Source organism: Marmota flaviventris, chromosome 5 (genome assembly GCF_047511675.1).
Source record: "Marmota flaviventris isolate mMarFla1 chromosome 5, mMarFla1.hap1, whole genome shotgun sequence".
Lineage (NCBI taxonomy): Eukaryota > Metazoa > Chordata > Mammalia > Rodentia > Sciuridae > Marmota > Marmota flaviventris.
In genome coordinates, this window is record NC_092502.1 from 132463436 (window position 1) to 132482705 (window position 19270).

Here is a 19270-nt window from a genome sequence, read left to right on the forward strand (position 1 = left end):
ACTTCAACTTAATTGGGGTTTATGGTCTAAATGTGTCCTTCAGTATTCATGTGTTGGAATATTAACTCCAAAGTGACAGTATTAGGAGATGAATCATTTAGTAGGGCTTGTGGTCTCTTAACTGGGTTGGAAGGAACTGGCTGGGCACTTTGTCCTTTTGACTTTAGCCATGTGAGAACACCCTGATGGTGCCCTCTAGTAAAAGTGGGCAGAACCCCATTACACCTGAAACTGCTGTCACCTTGATTTTGAACTTTCCAGCCTCCAGAACTGTAAAAATAACTTTATTTTAAGTGTAAATTATCTATTCTGTAGTATTATGTTATAACAACAGGAATGGAGTAAGATAATAGGTGCATTGAACCCATTTACATTTATTGTTATTACAATGTTTCATTTTTTGTTCTTTTGCTTTATGTGCATTATAGGTTTTTTTTACATTTTACTTTGTGACTTGTTTTTATGTTTTATGTCAGTGCATTATACTTATACATAACTGTGGAGTTCATTTTGAGATATTCATGAATTAATTTAACTATTTTGCTTCATTTTGATCCCCAGTACTCCACTTCTGCAGCTCCCTCCCCCTGGGCCATTTCCTCTGTTCTACTGGTTCTACTGGCCTTCCTTCTATTTATTTATTTATTATTTTTAATCACTGCATTATTGTTTAAATTAAACAAAAGGGGGAAATGTTAGGGTCTGTAAATAAGTCAAGATGGCACCTGGCATTTTGCCAGAGGGAGTGGTTTGTGAAGTAACGCCAGCAAGCCATTAAGTGTGGAGATTCCTTATTGGTTGACTGCTGTATCTAGTTTATGTTAATTAAGATAAGCTGTGTGTAATGTATATATACCCCTGCGGTCCTACAATAAACGGCTCCCACTCCTGCTGTATCAATGTACACAAGTTGCTTGTCACCCCCTTGTTATTTTACTACAGCCGGACTGCTGCACATTATGGCTATGCATAAAAGTGTGATATATTCATACATGCATGCATAGCATAATTTATGCACCATTTATACTATGGTTCTTTCTTATTCCCATCTTTCTGCTTCCACATTGGTCCTCTATCTCTACTTCATGATTCTGTCTTATATTTTGTTGAGATCGTCTTTTTCATTCCTCATTTATGTCTGGCTTCTGCATATGAGAGAAAATATTTAACTCTTGACTCTTCTAACCTGGCTTATTTCATTTAGCATGATAATGTTCTCCAGTTCCATCCATATACCAGCAAATGCCAGAATTTTAGTGGTTAATTATATAACTATATCTTTATCTAATATTTTATTTAAGTTCACTATTTTTCTTGCCTGTTATGAACAAAACTTCATGTTACCTGTTATTGATTTAGATATGAGGTGTCCCCCAGAAGCTCATGTGTGAGACAATGCAAGAATGTTTAGAGGTAAAATTATTAGATTATGAGATCCTTAACCCAATCTGTGCATTAATCTCCTGATAGGGTGAAACTGGGTCATAACTGTAGGGAGGTAGGGTGTGGCTGGAAGAAGTGGATCAGTGTGGGTTTGCCTTTGAGGTTTATGTTTTATCCATAAGAAGAGAAGCTTTCCCCCTCTACTTCCAGATGGCCATGTCCTGAGCTACTTTCTTCTGCGACATCTCTGCCATGACATTCTGCCTCACTCCAGGCTCAGAGCAAAGGAGTTGGCCATCTATGGGCTGAGCACTCTGAAACTCTGAAACTTTTTCTCCTCTAAAGTTCTTCTTGTCAGGTCTTTTGGTCACAGTAACAAACAAGCTGACCAAAACACCTCCCTGTTAAAGAAATTGACCTATAAAGAGAGAACAGAGAGTTTAATCATAGAGCCAATGGGATAAGAAAGGTTTTATTCTGTCTCATTTTTAAAAAAGGTAAAAGAGAAACAGAATAATGGTAGGATTCAAGGAAATGAGGAGTAATGTGTGAGGGAGTAGAGAAAATGGTATATATAGCAGAGGTTGATTAGTCTAAAATCAAGAATAAAAGCTTTCATAAAAACTGAGAAATAGACAAGGCTGAATATAGATTCAAAAATTGAGAGAAGGGAGTTGAATGAGGAGATAGTGGTTTATGGATTAAGTGATAGTTGAGAGTGTTCTGTAGAGAGTGGCATAAAGAACTACTTTAGACAAGGAAAATCCTCTCCAGCAGAGGATGAAATTTTCTAGAGAGCTAGAACTTGGTACATGGGTAAAAGTTTCTTTGGAAGAGTAAGAGAAGCACATTATGTACAAGAGAAGGAAGTCATTGAGACCAAGGCAACTACTCTTTGTTTAATCCTTTGATATTTTCCTCCAAACAATAAAAAAGCTTTAGGGGAATATATTGAATTCCTAGATCCACATTTTAAAAATGGGGGAATAAAGGTGTGAAGAGTGGTATCAAAACGTAAATAATATATGAATATTTTCTTGTTGTTTGTATTATTTTATTTGACTAAATCAGTCACACATAGCTGTATAGGCAGATTTTAAGGCTGTAAATAGCAGCATTAGCTTCCAGTTTTTTCTCAAATTTCCAGTATTAGCATTTTTATTAATGTTTTACAACAAAGATTATTTCTGGCCTTGTTTATGGATGAATATGTCATTCAAATATAAATTTATCACTAGGGAAAAAAAAGCAGACAACCTACTTCACACAAAACTGATGCCACAGGCATCTCTCTAAGGCTACTACAACTACTCTTTGTTTAATCCTTTGATATTTTCTTCCAAACCATAAGGAAGCTTTAGGGGAACATATTGAATTCCTAGATCCACTACCCATTATCTTGCTCATCAATAAATTATTTAAACGCACTTTTGTTTTTAAATTTGTATAATGTCTATTCGGAAAAGTCTTTTCAAAATACAATAAGAAGACACATGTAGATTCCTGGCAAAGAGTGAATACTCAAGAAAAGTAAGATTTTTTTTCTCACTCCTTTAAGAAATAAACTTGGGTTAAACAGTGTTTTATAGTTTTGCTTAGAAACTGACTAGTTGCAATATTTTTTTAAATTTAAAATAATAACAAAAGGAAAGAGAGATAGAAAGGAAAGATATTACATAATAAATGGATCACTTTTATCTTTCTCTTCAAGGTTCTACAACCTCTTTAATATAATGTACTCAAAAATACAATTAGTGATGTTGAAATTTTGGCATTGCTGTTTTATACCATTTTGTATATGAGAAGAAGCTTCAGCAAAGAAAGCATTAAAACAAAGTGATGATGCACATTCTTTTTTTTTTTTTTTCTTTTTTTATGTTGTTGAATAAAATAAGTCTGGATTATCTCTCTGCATCCAAAAATATATGTCCTGTTTAAGAAATGTGTGTGCACTTAAAAAAAAAAAATCACTTACTGCTTATATACCACATTCCAATACCCATTTTATTAAACTAATTACCACAATTTAAATTGTCTATTTCTCACCACATCAGTGCATTTACCCAGTGTTTATCCTGGGACTCAGTTTTTGCTCTTTTTAGCACTATCATTTGTGGACATCACACTAAGTTTCCTAGCACAGTGTGTGACAAGAAAGTGTCACAGATACTTAGTGGATTCAGTGCTCCAAAAATCAGCAACATATCCAAAAGCAACATGTTCTTTGCATTTGGCAATATAGACTATAAAACATTAGCTGGTAAAGAGTAAGCAAAGAACATATCATTTTGGGCCCTCTATTTCAACCAAATTCTCTGAAACACGATTCTTCACAGGTATGCCTGATTTATTAAAAAACAAATAAAAGTATTTTGTAAGTAAAACAGAAAAATGCATAATCTTCCTTACTATAATCTTATCCTACATAATATTTAATTACATAGACTTTAAGATAAGAAGTAAAAGTAAACAAAATATTGATTTATGTATTGATTTTGACTTTAAAGGGTTGTACAGTACAGGCGAATCATGTAACTTTCTAAATTTAGTTAATTATAAACTGGTAAAAATATAGCGGCAATATAGTACAATTATCAAATGTGAGAGGTTCAAGATACACATGACATGCACATATTTGCAAACTAAAAAAATATTTCCACATATTAATAATATTATTAAACATTTGGCAGTATGGTACCTACTAAGTTCGAAGAAGAATAAATAATGCAAATTAAAATCAATAGCAAAATTACAATTCAAACATTCAGATAATAGAACATTGTATTTCAACAATTAGTAACTGGTAGCAAATAGAGAAGAAGGGTTTTAATATAAAATATATATCAATCCAACATAGAGTTTAGCAGAAATAAGAGAGAAGCAAGTGCAAGGTACAAGGATATTAGGGTGTTAAAATAAGGAACCAAAGTGAGAATGAGGACTGAAGGGAAAAGGAAAATATGGGAGAACTAGCTTCCACAGATATATGCTAAATGCCCCCATTTCTCTAATATAAGTCATAGACTTAATAAGGAAACTTGGGCATAAGTAGATTTGTATATTGTAGAAATAAGTATTCATGAATATAGTTCAGATGATTATAATATATAACTTTATCAACCTTAAAAATTAATATTTTTATTTTCAATGCTTATTTTTACTTTTTGTCAAATAATGCAAAAGAATGACAATATAGGGCATCTTTAAGAGGAGGTTTTGGAGCCCATTGGCTTGGGTGAACTCCAGTAATGTGGCAAGGTCATGGTCTCCTGGAAAAAGAAGATACAAATGCTGATTCCTAATTGGGATGATATTGGAATTCAAATGTCATGTTGTCATGTATCACAACAGTACTGTGTAAATGAAGAGTTAGCAAGAAATTTAAAACTTACTTCTATGGATGGCTGTGTATTTATACACAAAGACATATTGAGTACCTATAGGAATCCAGAAAAGAAGAAGAACATTATGGAAAGCACTTTGGGGCAGCTAACACAACTGTCAATTTCTTAATTTTCTTAACCATGTGTAGTATCACCACCCTCAAATATGGGCTAGACTTATTTTCTCACTTTTAATCAAGAGAATGCAATATAAGTGACATAATTACCAATACAGCATAACAGAAAAGATGCCATTTCACTTCTGAGATTGAGTTACAAAAGTATCTGATTTTTTTTTTCTTGTTTGCTTTCTTTTGTGTGCATGTATAGTTTCTCTCTCTCTCTCTCTCTCTCTCTCTCTCTCTCTCTCTCTCTCTCTCTCTCCCTCTCTCTCTCTCTCTCTTGAATTATTTGACCTCAGAGAAGCCAGTTGTCATGTCATGTAGTGGGATGATAGTGGAATTCAAATGTCATGTTGTCACGTATCACAACAGTAATGTGTAAATGAAGAGTTAGCAAGAAATTGAATACAGCCAACAACCATAACACTGAGTTTAGAAGAAGAAAACCTCCCTTTGGTTGAGCTTTCAGATGTGTTCACAAACCCACATACCCTGCCAAGAGCATAACTACAAATTATAAAACATCTTGAGGTGGCGGAAAACAGGTAGATGATGCCTGGATTTCTGAACCTCAGAAAATGTGAGATAATAAATGATTATTGTTTAGGTTGTAAAATTGTGTGAAAATTTGTTATGTAGTGATAGATAACTATGTAACCGTCAATTAAAACAAAGACATTTTTGATGTAAACATCCATTGTGGTAAAGCAAACGCTATGCAGAATTTTCTTCTTCCTCTTTTTCTCTGTGTTCTTTCCCTACCTCATGGTAAACATCAAGAAGATCCATGGAGAACAAGGAAAATGTGACACTGGCCTAAGATCTTCATGAGATCAGGAGCAGTGCATGAGGAAAATCAAAGACTACAGACATGCAATAAATCAGCCATTGTATGCAGTGGAGGAATTTATGCCACCAGAGGTGATAAGGAGGCATCATTTTCTGAGGGCACACCTTGACACTTAAGAGGCACAATATGGTTCTTTGCTTATAATTAAAAATGAGATGCTTCTGAGACCATTAGTAGTTCAAGAACATTATCTACTAAAATATGAAACTCATTAAAAAGTTTATTCTTCAGAGTGTAATTTTCTCCTGGTATTTTTTAAAAAAAAATGATCAAAACTTGATTATTTAAATGCAATGTTAGGATCATTCAGGAATAGTATCCCATGTGCTAAAAGTGAGTCAATGCAAAAGTCATTCATTGGGCCATATTTCTTCTGTTAATATCATGTTATTACCAGATTTGTTTGGAAACTATTGCCTTATAAGCTTCCTTTCAAAATAAAGACAATAAGAAAGAAATACAAATTCTACACATTAATAGCCATGGAATTAGAGAAAATTCATTGATGAGAAAGCATTTCCACTGCCTGCTTCTGGCAAACAAAACAGCCAGAAGGCGTTACTGAGCACTCACTGAGCATAGATGAAATAGTCCCAATGATGGTGACTTCCAAGTCAGTGTCCACTCCACCTTTGTTTAAAGATCTCACCACTACAATAGCCTTCTAATTTTAATTTAAAATAACTTCCACAAAAATTCCTCATTTTTCTCCAGAGGCTAATTTGCTAAGTTTAGTCTTTTTTTTTTTTTCTTCCTCCTGATTTTAAATAGTTTAAAGAACACTTATTTTGTATTTTTTAGATTATTTTTTTAACTCATATCAAAGTATCAGTATGTTACTGGTCTTGTGATGCCTGGGTGGCCTCCTCCAATCTTGCTGTCTTTAAGGACAGGATGTCTGAAGGCCAAGTTGCTCTTCAGGAAGGCTGACTCAAACTGGTTGGATCTAAGTTGGGCTTTAGTGTGATGGCCAGGCAGCCTCCAGCCTCATAATAATAAAATACATGAAAACCCACCCCTCACAGCCCATCCTTTCCTTCCTTTCATTTTTTTAAATTTTTTTATCTTATATCTATAACCTGCCAGCCTGTAAGAGAAGGGAAATTAATTTATAAGTTTATTTTCCACTTCTATTCTTGGACAAGAATAAATGCCCTTTTCACTGCTTAGTGTTTGATTTTGTTATCGGTTCATGAATTGCAAAAGGGGAAAAAGGAGCCAGATTTGGGGATACAACAATTGGTACAAAATTACTTATCAATGTGATTCAGTTTGATATTTCCATATATACAGCATGCATTGATTATATCCAGCTACCTTCTTCCACATTGGCCCTCTATCAACCTCTGGCATCCTTCTTAGTCCCTAGTAATCACTATTCTACTTTCAGGTTGACATTTTTTTTTTGTTTTGTAACCACATGTGAGAGCCCATGAGATCCTTGTCTTTCCCGTGTCTTGCTTATTTCACTTAATGTCCTTTGTTTATTGTGTGAAGATTCAAAATAGCTAAAACACAAAATGAGCCCAGTTCCATTAACAGATGAATTGACACAGAAATTATGATAAATATATACAAAGGAGTATTACTAAGCCATAAAGAAGAATGGAATCTGTCATTTGCAACAAATAGATGAAACCCTAATATATTACACATTTTCATTTTTTTTTTCAAGAAAAAATGGAATATGTGAAACATGAAAATATTATTTTCTGGAGTTTGCAATCAAGGATTATCATTTTACTCATCAGCACATGATGTTTTCAATTATGATATATAAGTTTTAATTTGATATGCTATGCTTTTCAACACATTAGATCATACTATTTTTTTCAGCTAAATGTGTCCATGAATGTGAATAGCATATTTATAAAATTTAACACATATATCTAATCAATAACATTACTATAAATTGGCACAAAAATGAGAATATGTGACATTATATAAATCTCGATTCAGATTCTTCCCATGATACATCCTTCAAAGTTTTCAGCTACCAGTATTGTAACCAAAACTGTAGATTTAAATCTTGGGTGACATATGTGCCATGGAACACATCAGCTTTTCAAATCTGTGACTGAAATATCCAAGAATAACAACATGTAAGAGAAAAGGTTTATTTTGGTTCATGGATTCAGAGACTCAGTTAATGGTGGGATGGTTTCATGCTCTGAGCCAGAGATGAGATGGAACACCATGGTGGAAGGGTGAAATTGAGGTAGTCTACTCAGCTCATGGTAACTGGGAGGCAGGGAAAGAAAGGGCAAAAGTCTATAGAGAAGATGAACTCTTCCAGGAAATGCCTCCTTGACCTACCTCCTCCAGCCAAGCCCCACCTGCCTACAGTTACCACCCAGTTAGTCCATTCAAAGGATGATGAACTGATTAGGTTCCATCTCTTATCATCTAATCATTTACACAGAAGCTTTTGAGGAACACTCCATATACAAACCATACCACATCAGAACTGTTCATTAAAAAAATGAATCATTTGGGGCTCTCTGCTCCTCCCGGTTCGACAGGAAGCCACCTCTTCCTGTCTCCTGCAGTGCCAGCCACATCTCTGAGATATGATGGTGAAGGTCGGAGTCAATGGATTTGGCTTATTGGGCGCCTGGTCACCAGGGCTGTTTTCAACTCTGGCAAAGTGGATATTGTCGCTATCACTGACCCCTTCATTGACCTCAACTACATGGTCTACATGTTCCAGTACGATTCTACCCAGAGTAAATTCCATGGCACAGTCAAGGCTGAGAACTGGAAGCTTGTTATCAATGGAAAGTCCATCTCCATCTTCCAGGAGCAAGATCCCGCCAACATCAAATGGGGTGATGCTGGTGCTGGATATGTTGTGGAGTCCACTGGTGTCTTCACTACCATGGAGAAAGCCGGGGCTCATTTGAAGGGTGGTGCCGAAAGGGTCATCATCTCTATCCCTTCTGCTGATGCCCCCATGTTTGTGATGGGTGTGAACCATGAGAAGTATGACAACTCCCTCAAGATTGTGAGCAATGCCTCCTGTACCACCAACTGCTTAGCCCCCCTGGCCAAGGTCATCCATGACAACTTTGGCATTGTGGAAGGACTCATGACCACAGTCCATGCCATCACTGCTACTCAGAAGACTGTGGATGGCCCCTCTGGGAAACTGTGGCGTGATGGCCGTGGGGCTTCCCAGCATATCATTCCTGCATCCACTGGTGCTGCCAAGGCTGTGGGCAAGGTCGTCCCTGAACTGAATGGGAAGCTCACTGGCATGTCTTTCTGTGTGCCCACGCCCAATGTGTCAGTTGTGGATCTGACCTGCCACCTGGAGAAAGCTGCCAAATAAGATGACATCAAAAGGTGGTGAAGCAGGCATCAGAGGTCCCCCTCAAGGGCATCCTGGGCTACACAAAGGACCAGGTTGTCTCCTGCGACTTTAATAGTGATACCCACTCTTCCACTTTTGATGCTGGGGCCGGCATTGCCCTCAATGACCACTTTGTTAAGCTCATTTCCTGGTAGGATAATGAATTTGGCTACAGCAACAGGGTAGTGGACCTTATGGTCCACATGGCCTCCAAGGAGTAAAAGCCCCTGGAACACCTGCCCCAGCAAGAACACAGGAAGAGAGAGGTCCACAGCTGCTGGGGAGTCCCTGCCCCTAACTCAGTCCCTCAACACACTGAGAATCTTCCTCCCTCACAATTTCCATCCTAGATCCCCTGAAGAAGGGGAGGGGCTTAGGAAGCCCTACTGTCACATACCATAAATAAAGTTCACTGCACCCAGCCAAAGAAAAAAAAAAAAAGAATCATTTTGCCTGGAGCAGTAATACACTCCTGTAATCTCAACAGCTAGGGAGGATCATGACTTCCAAGCCAGCCTCAGCAAAAGTGAGGTGCTAAGCAAGTCAGTAAGACACTGTCTCTAAATGAAATACAAAATGGGTTTGGAGATGTGGTTCAGTGGTCTATTGCCCCTGAGTTTAATCTCTGGTACCCCACCCCCCGAAAAAAGTCACTTTCCTTAATTATAAAAGTCTATGGTGCATCAAAGTTTTGATTATTTATCAACTTAGTTTGTATTTTAAGGATTTTTATATCATAAAAATCAACCTTAAATTCATATCTAGTTCTGCACCCTGGAAGCATTTCAGACAGTCTTTCTTCAGGGAATATAGGTTTTTTTCCTTCTTTTGGAAGCACAAATCAGGTAGAATAAAAAGAAATAATTGTAGATTCTAACAGACTATTTTAAAAAAGGAAGCCAGTATGAAAGTCAGTGGGATTGTTATGTAAAGAAGGTGTAAATGAAGTTCTTTTACATAAAAAAAGAAATTTTAGAAAGGCTAATAGATTCCCCACAATTGTCTTGCTAGAAGAAAATGTCAGAGAAATTCCTATACTTGGATCTATCCTTGAAATGGGCAATTAGCAATATCATACTGATTGGGGAAATGCTTTTGTCAATGATTTATACCTTAATATGAATTAATCACTTAGGACTAAAAACATCAAAATGTTCTTATTAAGCCATCAACCAATTTTTTATAATATGTAATTCATATTAGCTGGTACTTGCATCACATTTTACAAGTGGCTGACATTCATTTATTTTTTTTTTATTTCATCTTTGAGAGGTGAAATGTCATAGATGATGGAATCTTATTTCAAGACTAAAATGTAGTGCAAGAGAAATGTTGAATGCCATTTCATTTAGAAATTACAAATAAATGTCATCTTTGTCAGGAATCATGATTATTTCTTGACTCTCAAGTCATTTAACTCATAAAAAAGATTCTCATAGTTATTGATAAACGGAAATAAATGTCAAAATCTTAGTTTCCAAAATATTCTTTACAGAGCAGATAATATTTTTGTGCTTTGCACAGAAAGCACATGTAATATATTCAATAAACTATCACTATTATTGATGAATTCATGTGTATTGGACACCCTGGGAAACAATTCTAGATGGGCTTCTTGCATTTCTTAAAATATTTTGAAGTCACATTAACAAATTCTTTCTTTATATTAAGGATATTTAAAACATAGCCTTGAAATATAGATAGGATATCTCCTTATGGATAAGGAGACATGCTTTTGTTTCCTGATCAGAAAATTAAAACAATGCCTCCCTCCAGGTAAATACTGAACACGTTTTCTCGTAGTCCCTTATAAATTGTGTTTCCTGAACTTGATTTTCCTCAGCTATAACCTGATGCCACTATTTGTACAATGAACTAATTGCTCATGGTTGCCCCCAATGAAATTAGGAGTGGGGAAAAGATCAGGCCATGAGAACATGAAGTTCCTGTTGCCAACTGTGAGTAATATGAGTAATAAGGACCTGTATCTCAGACCTGGGTGTCATGTTTTCTGGTGTCCCTGAAGGATATATGAGAAGATAACTTATTAGCTTTGAGTAGGGGAAAACTAAGACCCTTCAAAGTTTTTCTTACTCTCTCTAGTGAAGACCTAAGCTGTATAACATTCTTGGTCTCCATCTATACATTTTGTGTCATATCTTCTAAAAGGCAAGACAATTCCAGCTTTCTATTTTTCACTATGATACCAACTTCAATATCCATAACCAAACTTGTACTTACTCAAAGCTCAAACTTTTCATCTTTTTGAAACGTGCCATTTTCTTATATTAAAAGTTGTGTACTCAATAGGTAAGCTTAGGGAATAATAGATGTTCACTGAATTAGAAAAAGGGGAGTGAAGGGAAGGGAGAGGAGATGGGAATGGGAAAGACAGTAGAATGAATTGGACATAACTTTTCTTTTCTTTTTTTTTTTATTGGTTGTTCAAAACATTACAAAGCTCTTGACATATCATATTTCATACATTAGGTTCAAGTTGGTTATGAACTCCCAATTTTATCCCAAATACAGATTGCAGAATCACATCGGTTACACATCCACATTTTTACATAATGCCCTATTAGTAACTGTTGTATTCTGCTACCTTTCCTATCCACTACTATCCCCCTCCTCTCCCCTCCCATCTTCTCTGTCTACCCCATTTACTGTAATTCATTTCTCTCCTTGTTTATTTTCCCATTCCCCTCACAACCTCTTATATGTAATTTTGTATAACAATGAGGGTCTCCCTCCATTACCATGCAATTTCCCTTTTCTCTCCCTTTCCCTCCCACCTCATGTATCTGTTTAATGTTAATCTTTTCTTCCTGCTCTTCCACCCTGCTCTGTTCTTAGTTGCTCTCATTATATCAAAGAAGACATTTGGTATTTGTTTTTTAGGGATTGGCTAGCTTCACTAAGCATAATCTGCTCTAGTGCCATCTATTTCCCTGCAAATTTCATGATTTTGTCATTTTTTAGTGCTGCGTAATAGTCCATGGAGTATAAATGCCACATTTTTTTTAATCCATTCATCTATTGAAGGGCATCTGGGTTGGTTCCACAGTCTATCAATTGTGAATTGTGCTGCTATGAACATCGATGTAGCAGTATCCCTGTAGTATGCTCTTTTAAGGTCTTCAGGGAATAGTCTGAGAAGGGCAATAGCTGGGTCAAATGGTGGTTCCATTCCCAGCTTTCCCAGGAATCTCCATACTGCTTTCCAAATTGGCCGCACCAGTTTGCAGTCTCACCAGCAATGTACAAGAGTACCCTTTTCCCCACATCCTCTCCAGCACTTGTTGTTTGACTTCATAATGGCTGCCAATCTTACTGGAGTGAGATGGTATCTTAGGGTTGTTTTGATTTGCATTTCTCTGACTGCTAGAGATGGTGAGCATTTTTTCATGCACTTGTTGATTAATTGTACGTCCTCCTCTGAGAAGTGTCTGTTCAGGTCTTTGGCCCATTTGTTGATTGGGTTATTTGTTATCTTATTGTTTAATTTTTTGAGTTCTTTGTATACTTTGGATATTAGGGCTCTATCTGAAGTGTGAGGAGTAAATATTTGTTCCCATGATGTAGGTTCCATATTTACCTCTCTTATTGTTTCTCTTGCTGAGAAAAAACTTTTCAGTTTAAGTAAGTTCCATTTGTTGATTCTTGTTATTAACTTTTGTGCTATGGGTGTCCTATTAAGAAATTTGGAGCCCGACCCCACAATATGTAGATCGGAGCCAACTTTTTCTTCTATCAGACGCAGAGTCTCTGATTTGATATCTAGCTCCTTGATCCACTTTGAGTTAACTTTTGTGCATGGCGAGAGGAGGGGATTCAGTTTCATTTTATTGCATATGGATTTCCAGTTTTCCCAACACCATTTGTTGAAGATGCTATCCTTCCTCCATTGCATGCTTTTAGCTCCTTTATCAAATATAAGATAGTTGTAGCTTTGTGGATTAGTCTGTGTGTCCTCTATTCTGTACCATTGGTCCACCCGCCTGTTTTGGTACCAGTACCATGCTGTTTTTGTTAATATTGCTGTGTAATATAGTTTTAAATCTGGTATCGCTATACCGCCTGATTCACACTTCCTGCTTAGAATTGCTTTTGCTATTCTGGGTCTTTTATTTTTCCATATGAATTTCATGATTGCTTTATCTATTTCTACAAGAAATGCCGTTGGGATTTTGATTGGCATTGCATTAAACCTATAGAGAACTTTTGGTAATATCGCCATTTTGATGATGTTAGTTCTGCCTATCCATGAACAGGGTATATTTTTCCACCTTCTAAGATCTTCTTCTAGTTCTCTTTTTAGGGTTTTGTAGTTTTCATTGTATAAATCTTTCACCTCTTTTGTTAGGTTGATTCCCAAGTATTTTATTTTTTTTTTTTTGAGGATATTGTGAATGGAGTGGTTTTCCTCATTTCTGTTTCAGAAGTTTTGTCGCTGATATACAGAAATGCCTTTGATTTATGCGTGTTGATTTTATATCCTGCCACTTTGCTGAATTCATTTATTGGTTCTAGTAGTTTTTTTGTAGACCCTTTTGGGTCTTCTAGGTATAGAATCATGTCAACCGCAAATAGTGATAATTTAAGTTCTTCTTTTCCTATTTTTATGCCTTTAATTTCTTTCGTCTGTCTAATTGCTCTGGCCAGTGTTTCGAGAACTATATTGAATAGAAGTGGTGATAGAGGGTGGACATAACTTTTCAATGTTCATATATGAGTACATGATCAGTGTAACTCCACAACATGCCCAACTGCAAGAATGGGAAGTTACACTCCAAGTATGTATGATTTGTCAAAATATATTCTACTGTCATGTGCAGTTAAAAAGAACAAATAATTAAAAAAAAAATCGTGTACTGAATTATAGCTGAATAAGTAAATTTATATAATTGAACTAATTTAATCTTCTCCAAAACCCTGAGCAATATTGTCACATAAGTTTCTTTCTGAAAACAATGATAATCAAAAAGTAACAATAACATAACCAAGAATACCCAGTCAATAAATATTTTCTTCTCACAACCAGAACATTGCATATTACCTAGCTATTTTTTTAAAAATTACACTTTTGTGTCCTATATGTGAGAAAATTATTTAATATATGCTATAAATCTCCATAAAGAATTTCATTGATACCATATATAATATTTTGGAATTATTTATCAATATTATCAGAAAGATGCTTTTTTTCTGTGAATTAACAAATTATTGGCAAATAAAGAAGTTATTCTGAATAAAATATAACATGATAACATCATTCAATGTATTTTTAATATGTCAATAAAACACTATATATTAAAATCAGGGGGATGCAAATGAAAGAATATATGAATCTTCAAAATAGTTTCTAATTATATTCTGTATTTCAGACATATCTGTTGTGATATTTCCTTCTTCATATTGCATTTTGGTAATTTGAGTTTTCTTTTTGTCTTCATTAGCATGACCAGGGGTTTATCTATTTTATTTATTTTTTCAAAGAACCAACTTTTTGTTTTATCAATTTTTCCAATTGTTTCAATTTTATTAATTTCAGCTCTGATTTTAATTATTTCATGTCTTCTACTTATTTCATGTCTTCTACTGCTTTTGATGTTTCTTTTTCTTCTTTTTCAGGAGCTTTGAGATGTAGTGTTAAGTCATTTATTTGTTGACTTTTTATTCTTTTAATGAATGCATTCAATGCAATAAACTTTTCTCTTCAAGAATTTTTTTTATTTAATTCTTGATTTATTCTACTATCTATTTATCATTCAATTGTGTTATATATCTGTGAAGATGACCTTCTTTGGAAACAGGGACTTTGCACACATGATTAACTTAACATGAAATCAGTGCTACACATAAAGGTCATTTTCTACTTGTCTTCATTTAATTACAGGTATTCTATAATTTATAATTTTAATATAATTCTGGCCTATACTCAAACATTCCCTATAATTATTTTTCCACTGATATTTTTAATTAAAATGAGCATGTTTATAGCATAACTCAAGTTCTTGATTTTGATTACTGTTGAATTACTGTAAAGAACATAAGTTTAATGCATGCTTTTATTTGATAGTTTCTTTAGTTCACTATGAATTCTGTAATTCTTAGTTCTTTTTTATCATAGTAAACTTATGTTTTGAATAATCTCATATTTTTCAAAGAAACAGTAAAAACAACCAATCAAAAGAAGTGTATGAAATTTATGTTTTAGCTTTAAATGTAAAATTTACACACAAAAGAAAAATTTAAGAATATCCAGAAGTTACAAAAAAAAAAAAAAAACAACAAATTAAACACTAGAAACAAAACAAATAATACATTGTGGCAGAAATTATTTTACTAGAAAAAATATGAAAAAAGAAGGTGATAGAAGAAAGAAAATGAGGAGGAGGAGAGGCAGGGAGAAACCAAATTTGACACTTTAATACATGAATGTTTGTAAACGTTAAGTCAAAATAAAAATGAAGATATTGCTGACATAAATAATGTTGAAAATATAAAGTAGAAATACAGATAATAGCTAGACAACACACACAGGTAGAAAAAAGGGGAAGGGGAAGATTTTAAAGAATGCATAAATTTGAAGTCCATACCCCTTTTCCAGAAATTCTACACTGTCTCCTGTGCCCTACAGCATGTTTCCCCATAGGAGTCACTAGTTAAAAAATCAAAATACATCTTCCAGCTATCTCTAGCTGCAAGTAAAGCTGGGATATCCAAGAACAGTAGAGTTGCCATGGATATAGTGCGCCTCCAAACATATTTGAGAAAAACTCAAATATGAAAAGGAAAAATAGATAATGCAGAACCACCCCACAGCCACTTCCCTAGTTCCAAGCATGAAGGAAGATTATGTAAAAATTGGAAATAAAAAGCAGTTAAACTATGTTTCGGCCAGAATCCTTTGTTATAACTAACAATATAGAAATGAGTTCCTTTTCTACCCAATGAGATGGAATCAAAACCTGGAAATATGCTCATCTTTTCCAAAAGCACTTAGCCTACAACAATTCATTCTTTTATTTTTTAACATATTGGTTGAGAACATCATAAACATTTTAAATTAATAACATCAATAATAGCTGGTCATTTTTAATGTCTACCTTGTCACATATATTTTTTATACAGTGCACAACTTGTAAGTGATTGACTTGTTATAACTCTCTAAAGAGAGAAATTTTTATTGGTCCATGAGTGAGTAGTACCCACATTTCTAGGCTGGCTTCCTTTCTAGAGACTTAACTGCCACTCATTTGCTATTTCCTAAATTAGTTTCCATTATAATGGGTTTTTCAGCAAGAATAAAAACAAATATTTGTTTCTTTGTTCTATTTTTTAAATTGTGATATCATGCTATTATTTGCAAAGTTTTTCTATTGTAAATTCACATATTACCTCACTTGTCTTTTTTGTCTAGGTCCTGTGCCCTGTATATTCATAATAATTCTGGTTGTAGATATTTGTTCAGTAATATTTCAAACTGGCACTTCTGCTGGTCACTATGGTATACACCTCTAATCCCAATTATCCAGGAAGCTGAGACCAGCGGATGGAAAGTTTGAAGCCAGCTTGAGCAACATAGCAAGACCCCATCTAAAAAAGAAGAAGAACAAGAAGGAGGAGGAGGAGGAGGAGGAGTTGGAGGAGGAGGAGGAGGGGGGGGATGTGCCTATTTATATAGGTATGAGAAAATTTTCTTTTGAGCAGCGATCACTAAAACTCTGAAAGTATAGTTAGAAAAATAAAAATTGTAGATCTTGAAACTTTGGAGGAAAAGTAGATTAATCTAAAAATACATTTTATTTTAACAGTAAAATAATGTTTTATTCATCTTTTTTTGTATTTAGGGTTCAGTTAATGTTGATTACATAGCAGAACTGTGACAAACCCTCTTATACATCTGTTGATTCTGTTCTTTTTGTGCTTTTGAGGGTAGTGATACATTCAGAATTTTAAATAAATTGCTGGGATAGACATTAGTAGGAATCTCCTTTGTTTTGCCTGTGTTTTCATACCCTGGTCATCAATTTCACTGCTGAATTCCACATTTTGTAAATAGATTTGGGCCACATGTACCCAAGTCTGGAGCACCTTAGCTTCTCCAAATCTTACAGGAAAATTGTAAGGACCTTTCACTTCTCAGACAGTCCTGGTAATTGGGCTTTGGACAATTAGGGACTAAGAAAGCCCCAAATCAGACCAGGTGTTCACTTCAGTTTTGGAATATACCTTTTCACAATGTATTTTAAATGTACCTTTCCCATCATATTAGAAATTAGGTAAATGAACAAGGAGCTGCACTCACAAAATGCTACTATAAAATAAGTGGCTTATTTTCTGTCCCTTAATTTTATTGGTAGGAGCATAGTGAAAATTCCAGGGACAGAGTATAAAGGGAGTAAAGATTTGACTATTAAAATATGTTCATATTAAAGTACTCTCACCTAATACCTCCCCGCTTTTTTTTTTTTTTTTTTTTTTGCACTGGATATTGAACCCAGAGTTACTTTGCCACTGAGTCCTTTTTATTATTATCATTTTTTTTAAGGTAGCATCTTGCTAAGTTGCTGAGGGGTTCACTAAGTTACCAAGACTGTCCTAGAACTTGGAATTCTCCTGTGTCAGCCTCCCAAGTCACTGTGATACAGGTATTTACTACTGTGTCCTAATAAAATTCTTCCTGATATATTTAATATTTGGGGTCTACTGTAACATGAAGGTTGAGAGTGAGATTCACACTTATTATTGGCATCAGTGTTCTATAACATAATTGTTCTCTAGTTTTTAAAAACTTGTCCGAATCTAATGGGACTCAAGTAGAATTCTTTTTTCTTACTCACATAGGTACAATTTATTTGTTTTTTTCTGTGTCAACAAACTATTCCTCGTGTAGTTTTGGGGGACATTACCTATAATCTAGTTATTCTGCCTAAGTCACAGTGGTCATGTGTTTGTTCTTAAGCCATAGCTTTCTCATTATTTTTGGCTCTAAAATGTGCTTTAAAGCTCCCTCTTTCAATGATACATTGCCCTGTCTTTCAAATTTTTCCCATTAATATGATCAACTAACCCCTCCACAATGTGCATATATTTTATGTTCTAGAAATACAGTTAAAACTCTATAATTTCATTATTTGTCTTCATTTCTAAGATCTTTTCCTTCTAATGGGTAAGGTCTCAGGTAGGTCTCATTATCACTACATTTGCATCACTTCATTCTTCCACAGAGTGGTCACTCTGGCTTGCTCCCTTATCTAGCTGTCAGCACCTTGTTCAAGCTGAAAACACTCTTAGATTTGTAATGCCACCTGTCCAGTGCCTTCAGTATGACTTTTAATATTATAGTCAAAGTGAAATCTTTAATACAAAGAATTCCCATTTATTGAACAGCCAGTATTTAAGACTCCAATCACTCTATGCAGTTGCTAATACCCATAAAGACCCTATAATTAAAACATCATTGATTCTCATTTTCAATATTAACAAAAATGAGGCTCAGAAAAGCAAAATAATATGACCATGGTCAAATTTATTGCATTGTACACAATTGCAGCACAACTTTTTATTTCTATGGTTGTACGCAAAATAGAGTCTCAGTCATACATGAACCTAGGGTAATGAAGTCCATCTCATTCCACCATCTTTCCTCCCTCCCCTGCCACCTCCCCTTTGCTCAATCAAAGTTCCTCCATTTTTCTCATGTCCCCCCCATTATGGATCAGCATCCACTTATCAGAGAGAACATTTGGCCTTTGGTTTTTGGGGATTGGCTTACTTCACTTAGCATGATATTTTCCAACTCCATCCTGCAAATGCCATAATTTTATTCTCTTTTAATACTGCATAATATTCCCTTGTGTATATATACCACAGTTTCTTTATCCTTTCATTCATTGAAGAACATATGGGATGCTTCCACATTTTAGCTATGGGTTAGATAGTTGCATTTAGCCTTTAAAATTCTAAGTATAGGGGCTGGGGATGTGGCTCAAGCGGTAGCCCGCTCGCCTGGCATGCGTGCGGCCCGGGTTCGATCCTCAGCACCACATACAAAGATGTTGTGTCTGCTGAAAACTAAAAAATAAATATTAAAAAAAATTCTCTCTCTCTTTTTAAAAAAAATAAAAAAATAAAATTCTAAGTATAAAATACATTGTATTTGACAGAGAAT

General features: G+C 34.9%; 1 pseudogene; it reads left to right on the plus strand.

Moving 5' to 3' along the window:
- Positions 1-8311: 8311 nt before the first annotated feature.
- On the plus strand, positions 8312-9379 carry LOC114107091 (glyceraldehyde-3-phosphate dehydrogenase-like; annotated as a pseudogene).
- The last annotated feature ends 9891 nt before the right edge of the window (positions 9380-19270 follow it).